Source organism: Triticum dicoccoides, chromosome 2A (assembly GCF_002162155.2).
Source record: "Triticum dicoccoides isolate Atlit2015 ecotype Zavitan chromosome 2A, WEW_v2.0, whole genome shotgun sequence".
Classification (NCBI taxonomy): domain Eukaryota; kingdom Viridiplantae; phylum Streptophyta; class Magnoliopsida; order Poales; family Poaceae; genus Triticum; species Triticum dicoccoides.
The window spans coordinates 483,187,972-483,194,968 of NC_041382.1; positions in this window are offsets into that span (position 1 = coordinate 483,187,972).

Sequence of the window (6,997 nt, forward strand, 5' to 3'; positions counted from 1 at the left end):
ATCCAGTCGACCGCCTCCGGGCTCCGAGACGTAGGGCTATTACTTCCTCTGAGAAGGGCCTGAACTCGTAAACCTTGCGTGCTTACAACTTCTCCACAGCTAAGATCCTGCCTCTCCATACGTACCCCCCTACATCACTGTCAGGCTTAGAACCACGACAGTTGGCGCCCACCGTGGGGCCGGTGTTTTAGCGTTTTGTTGGAGGAGTTGTGATATTTTCCGACCCGAATCATCATGGTTTTCGACGGAGTTTTGGTGGAGGGCCGCGAGATCCGTCTCGGCGCGCTCACGTTCATCGCCGACGACTCCGCCTGGCTTCAGGAGGCTCCGCTCGACGTGGACGCACTCCTTGTCCGCGGGGCAACGCACTTTCGCGCGTGCGTCCGCGGCGTTCTCCTGTGGCAACCGTCGACCCCTTACCGGTCGGCTCATGTGCTGTCCTCCCTCCCCGTTTCCCGCCGGCGCAAGCGCTCCGGTCGGTCGAGACTTCAGCGGGGGGTGAGACACGCGGTGGCCCGTCAGTCGGCCATCCCTCAAGTCGCGGCGATCGAGCCCGACGAATCCCTCTATGGCCTGTTCGATCTGTCGACTGGCTCCGCAGAGACCGCATCCGAGTGCGGCAGCAGCGATTCGGCGGCGGAGGTTCTGATGGCCGATGGACCACCCAGTCCTCCCGGTTTTCCCCGCACTGACGGAGGCACGGGCGGAGGCGACCCGTCGCGTCCCCATGAGGAATATCTTCCCGAGCCTCTCACGTCGCTGCAGAGGGAAGAACTTCGTCGCCGGAACATGGATGCACTGCACACTCCTATCGTTGGAGAAACCCCCAAGGCTTGCGCCTTGGAGGACGCGCGCCTGGCAAATTTGGCCGAGCGTGCTCGACTGGAAAACCTCCAGCGAGCACTCGATGAGCGGGCGCGACAACGGGTTCCCGAATCCAGTTGACGTCAGCTTTTCCCACCCCCGCAGGTATATCGAACTCCGATTCAGAATTTAGCAGCTGCAGCCCGCATAGCGGAGTCGATTTAGCCTTCCCAGTCGGAGGCTGGCAGAGGCTTGCTGCAGATCAGAGCGTTGCTTCGGGCAGCAGGAGATCAGAATTCCGCTGTTTCTTAGTCGCGGAACAGGATTCACAGCAGATCCGTTGCCACGGACACAGTCCAGTCGGCTCACATCCCGAGATCGCCCCCGAAGTGTGAGGGACATGGGGACCGGCGTGACCAGTATGGGAACCATGAACAGTATGAACACCGAGTCAGTCGTGACGGTCGGCGTCGAGTGGCCACGCCTCCCCCGAGGAGCGAGTCGTATGTGCCTCGCCAGCAGCATGACAGGCGCACTCATAGTGGTGGGCGAAGGGTTTCAGTCGACCCCAGAGGGACAGGCTTTGACGCGAGATCCATTCTCGTCCAAGGTTTGGTCGACCGGAACAGGGCTCACCGAGAAGGTCACGACAGAGATGCCCCTACCAACAGCAGAGTGCATGTATCGGGGCCAGAGTGCTTTAGTCGAGCCATCAGGGCCGCTGTGATTCCTCCCAACTTCAGGTTGGCGACTGGAGTCAGTAAGTTCACTGGCGAGTCCAAGCCCGATACTTGGCTTGAAGATTACCGAGTGGCCGTCCAGATCGGCGGCGGCAATGATGAAGTGGCCATGAAGCACCTGCCTCTCATGTTAGAGGGCTTGGCCAGAGCGTGGCTGAACCAGTTGGCGCCTAGCAGCATTTACACTTGGGAGGATCTCTCTCGAGTGTTCGTCACCACATTCGAAGGCACGTGCAAGCGACCGGCAGGGCTGACGGAACTGCGGTCTTGTGTACAGAAACCAAATGAAACTTTGAGGGATTACATCCAGAGGTGGATCACATTACATCACTCGATGGAGAATGTGCCTGACCACCAAGTGGTTTGTGCTTTCAAGGAGGTCGTCAAGTACAGAGAACTGAGCTTGAAATTCGGTCGAACCGGAGAGATGTCCCTGAATCGGATGATGGAGATTGCCACCAAGTGCTAATGGTGAAGATGAGGATCGACTCCGGAGCGGCAAGCTGAAGTCAGTCGCTCAAGAAACCGGAGGAAATTCCAATCGGAAACAGAAGCGGAAAGTCGAGCCAGCTGCTCCCGGGGAAGCCTTGGCCGTAACTCAGGGAAAGTTTAAAGGGAAACCTAAAGGGCCTTGGAACCCCAAAAAGGTTAAAGACCAGGACGAAAATGATGTGTTGGACTTGCCATGTCTCGTCCACACGAAGAAAGATGAAGAGGGTAATTTCATTTACCCGAAACATACCACTCGACAGTGTCGACTCTTGATCCAACAGTTCCAGGGTAAGCAACCCAAGGGTAAGGAAAAGGAGTCGGACAAAGTCGAGGACAAAGAGGACAGTGACAACGGATACCCTCAAGTCAATTCCACCTTGGTGATTTTTGCTGATGTTGAGAGCAAAAGTCGACTGAAAGTCATCAATTGAGAGGTGAATATGGTTGCTCCGGCGACACCAAGTTATCTGAAATGGTCCCAGACTGCCATCACGTTTGACCAGTCCGATCACCCAACGCATATTGCCACCCCTGGGAGGCAAGCTCTGGTGGTCAACCCAGTGGTTGAAGGCACTCGACTGACCAAAGTCCTAATGGATGGTGGCAGTGGTTTGAACATATTGTATGCAGAGACATTGAAAGGGATGGACATTCCGATGTCCAGACTCAGCGCCAGCAACATGAGTTTCCATGGAGTCATTCCTGGGAAGAAGGCTGAATCACTCGGCCAGATTTCCCTTGATGTGGTTTTTGGTGATTCCAAGAATTACCGGAAAGAGAAGTTGACATTTGAAGTTGTAGACTTCCAGAGTGCCTATCACGCTATTTTGGGCAGGCCGGCTTATGCACGCTTCATGGCCCGACCGTGTTATGTGTATCTCAAATTGAAGATGCCTGGTCCCAAAGGTGTGATCACCGTTACAGGCAATCGGAAGAAAGCAGAAGAGTGTTTTCAGAAAGGCTCAAAGATTGCTGATGCTCAGATGGCAGTGGTCGAGCTGCAAGAGTACCAGAAGACTGCTGATCCGAGTGAGTTATTACGAGCCAATAAGCCTGCTTCAGAATCAGCTTTTCAGTCGTCCAGTGAAACGAAGCCAGTTCATATTCACCCGACCGATCCCAATGCTGCTCCGACTCACGTCTCAACGATGCTCGACTCCAAATAGGAAGAAGCGCTCATCCAGTTCCTCCGTGAGAACTGGGACATCTTCGCATGGAAGCCCTCTGACATGCTGGGTGTTCCCAGGGAGCTGGCTGAGCACCGCCTAAGAGTCGACTCAAAAGTAAAACCTGTCAAGGAACATCTCCGACGGTCCGCCGTCCAGAAGAGAAAGGCTATTGGCGAAGAGGTAGCTCGGCTTTTAGCGGCGGAGTTTATCCGAGAAATCTACCACTCCGAGTGGCTCGCCAATGTTGTCATGGTTCCCAAGAAGGACAAGTCACTTCGCATGTGCATTGACTTTAAACATATCAATCGGGCCTGCCCGAAAGATCATTTTCCTCTCCCCCGCATCGACCAGATAGTCGACTCGACTGCGGGATGTGAGTGACTGACTTTTCTAGACGCCTATTCTGGGTACCATCAGATCCGTCTGTATGGACCTGATGAGATTAAAACAGCTTTCATCACCCCATTCGGGTGCTTCTGCTATGTTACCATGCCATTCGGCCTCAAGAATGTCGGAGCCACGTTCATGAGGATGATTCAGAAGTGTTTACTCACCCAAATCACTCGGGATGTGGAGGCATACATGGATGATATTGTGGTTAAGTCACGGAAGGGTTCCGACCTGCTGACTGACCTTGCTGAAACCTTTGCCAACCTCAGGAGGTATGATATCAAGCTCAATCCATCAAAGTGCACATTCGGAGTTCCATGCGGAAAGCTACTCGGTTTTCTTGTTTTCGAACGGGGAATCGACGCCAATCCTGAAAAATTGGTACTATACTCCGGATGAAGCGTCCTGTGCATGTGCATGACGTCCAGAAGCTTACAGGTTGCTTGGCCGCTTTGAGTCGATTCATCTCTCGTCTCGGTGAAAAGGCATTGCCTCTTTACCGACTGATGAAGAAGTCTGACAAGTTCAAGTGGACTCCGGAAGCAGATGCAGCATTTGCAGAGCTCAAAGCTCTGCTCTCCACCCAGCCGGTGCTTGCTGCCCCAATCAGCAAGGAGCCTTTACTGCTTTACATTGCAGCCACAGGACAAGTTGTCAGTATAGTACTTACGGTCGAGCGGGAAGAAGAAGGAAAGGCCTTCAAAGTTCAGCGCCCAGTATATTATATTTCTGAAGTATTGACCCCATCGAAGCAAAGATACCCTCATTATCAGAAGCTCGTATATGGGATTTACATGACTACAAAGAAAGTTGTCCACTACTTCTCTGATCATTCCATTACAGTCGTCAGCGACGCTCCGTTGTCAGAGATCTTGCACAACAGAGATGCAACTGGTCGAGTGGCCAAATGGGCGATTGAACTCCTTCCCCTAGATATCAAGTTTGAGGCAAAGAAAGCTATCAAGTCCCAAGCAATTACAGATTTCGTCGCCGAGTGGATTGAACAGCAACTTCCGACTCAAGTTCACTCGGAGCACTGGACCATGTTCTTCGATGGATCTAAGATGCTGAATGGTTCTGGTGCTGGGGTAGTATTGGTTTCCCCCCGAGGAGATAAGCTCAGATATGTTCTCCAGATTCACTTCGATTCCTCCAATAATGAAGCAGAATATGAAGCACTTTTGTATGGGTTACGCATGGCCATTTCACTCGGCGTCCGTCGCATCATGGTCTATGGCGACTCAGATTTGGTGGTTAATCAGGTGATGAAGGAGTGGGACGTCAGAAGTCCAGCTATGACCGGTTATTGTAATGCAGTAAGAAAGTTAGAGAAGAAATTCGAGGGGTTAGAGCTTCATCACATCCCCCGACTGAAAAATCAAGCAGCTGATGATTTGGCAAAGATAGGCTCCAAGAGAGAAGCCATCCCTAGCAATGTGTTTTTGGAACACATCCACTCGCCGTCAGTCCAAGAAGATCCTTTTACAAATGAAGTCCCGCAGCCAAAGAGTGCCATGGATCCGACTGAAGTCGAAATTCCAGCGGTGGTCGACCTAATCATGGAAGTCTTGGCAATCACCCCCGACTGGACGATACCATACATCACATATATCCTGAGGAAGGAACTCCCGGATGACGAGGAAGAGGCTCGACAGATCGTCCATCGATCCAAGGCCTTCACAGTCATAAAGGGACAGTTGTATAGAGAAAGCGCGACTGGAGTCGGTTAGAAGTGTATAACACCAGAAGAAGGTTAGATAATCCTTGATGAGATCCACTCGGGGACCTGTGGTCACCATGCGTCCTCTCAGACCATTGTGGCTAAAGCATACCGAGCGGGTTTTTACTGGCCAAGAGCAAATGAAATGGCAAAAGAGATAGTCGACAAGTGTGAAGGTGCCAGTTCTACTCCAACATGTCGCACAAACCCGCATCAGCCCTGAAGACCATTCCACTCGTTTGGCCCTTCGTTGTTTGGGGGTTGGATATGGTTGGTCCATTGAGAACAGGCAGGAGCGGTTTCACACATGTGCTTGTGGCAGTCGACAAGTTTACCAAATGGATTGAAGCCAAACCTATCAAGAATCTTGATGCTTGCACTACCATCAGTTTCGTCAGGGAGTTAACATTCAGATATGGGGTCCCGCATAGCATCATCACTGACAATGGGTCAAACTTTGATTCAGACAAGTTCAGAGCTTTTTGCGCCTCTCAAGGCACACGAGTCGACTACACATCGGTCGCCCACCCCCAGTCGAATGGGCAAACAGAAAGGGCAAATGGTCTGATTCTCAAAGGACTAAAACCTCGGCTGATGCGTGATCTCAAGCACGCAGCAGGTGCATGGGTCGACGATCTTCCGTCAGTTCTGTGGGGATTGAGGACCACCCCGAATAGGTCGACTGGAAGAACCCCGTTCTTTCTGGTTTACGGAGCAGAAGCAGTCCTGCCGAGTGATCTACTTCACAATGCACCCCGAGTCGAGCTTTACACCGAAGATGAAGCAGAACAAGCCCGGCAAGACGCAGTCGACCTCCTAGAAGAAGAAAGAGAAATGGCTATGATCCGATCGACCATTTATCAGCAAGACTTACGTCGGTTCCATGCCAGAAATGTGAAGAGTCGAGCCTTCCAAGAAGGAGATTTGGTCCTCCGAGTGGATCAACAGAAACCACACAAGCTCGCTCCTACTTGGGAAGGCCCCTTCATCGTCACCAAAGTCCTCCACAATGGAGCGTATCATCTTTACAATGTCGATCGCCAGATCGATGAGCCACGAGCTTGGAATGCGGAGCTACTCCGCCCCTTTTATACCTAAATTCTCACTCGGATGAGATGTAATAAGAAAAACTCCTCTAGTTTATTTATCAAAGACAAGAGCATTATAATTTTCCCAGTGATTATTATTGTTTTTTTGTTTGCGTAAGAAATCCCCCAGTGGGTGGCTTAGCTGCGAATCCGCTTCGCCTAAGTTTGTAAAAACAGTTTCCTACCGAGTGGCGAGCCAGCCTCCCACTCGAGGGGCTTAGCTGCGAATCCGTTTTGCCTAAGTTTGAAAAAAATCCTACCGAGTGGCGAGCCAGCCTCCCACTCGGGGGCTTAGCTGCGAATCCATTTCGCCTAAGTTTGAAAAAATCCTACCGAGTGGAGAGCAATCCTCCCACTCGGGGGCTTAGCTGCAGTCCAGCACTCGCCTAAGTTCTCCCACTTAGAGACTTAGCTGCAGTCAGGCACTCGCCTAAGTTTGAAAAAATCCTACCGAGTGGAGAGCAATCCTCCCACTCGGGGGCTTAGCTGCAGTCCAGTACTCGCCTAAGTTCTCCCACTTAGAGACTTAGCTGCAGTCAGGCACTCGCCTAATTTTGAAAAAAAATCCTACCGAGTGGAGAGCAATCCTCCCAC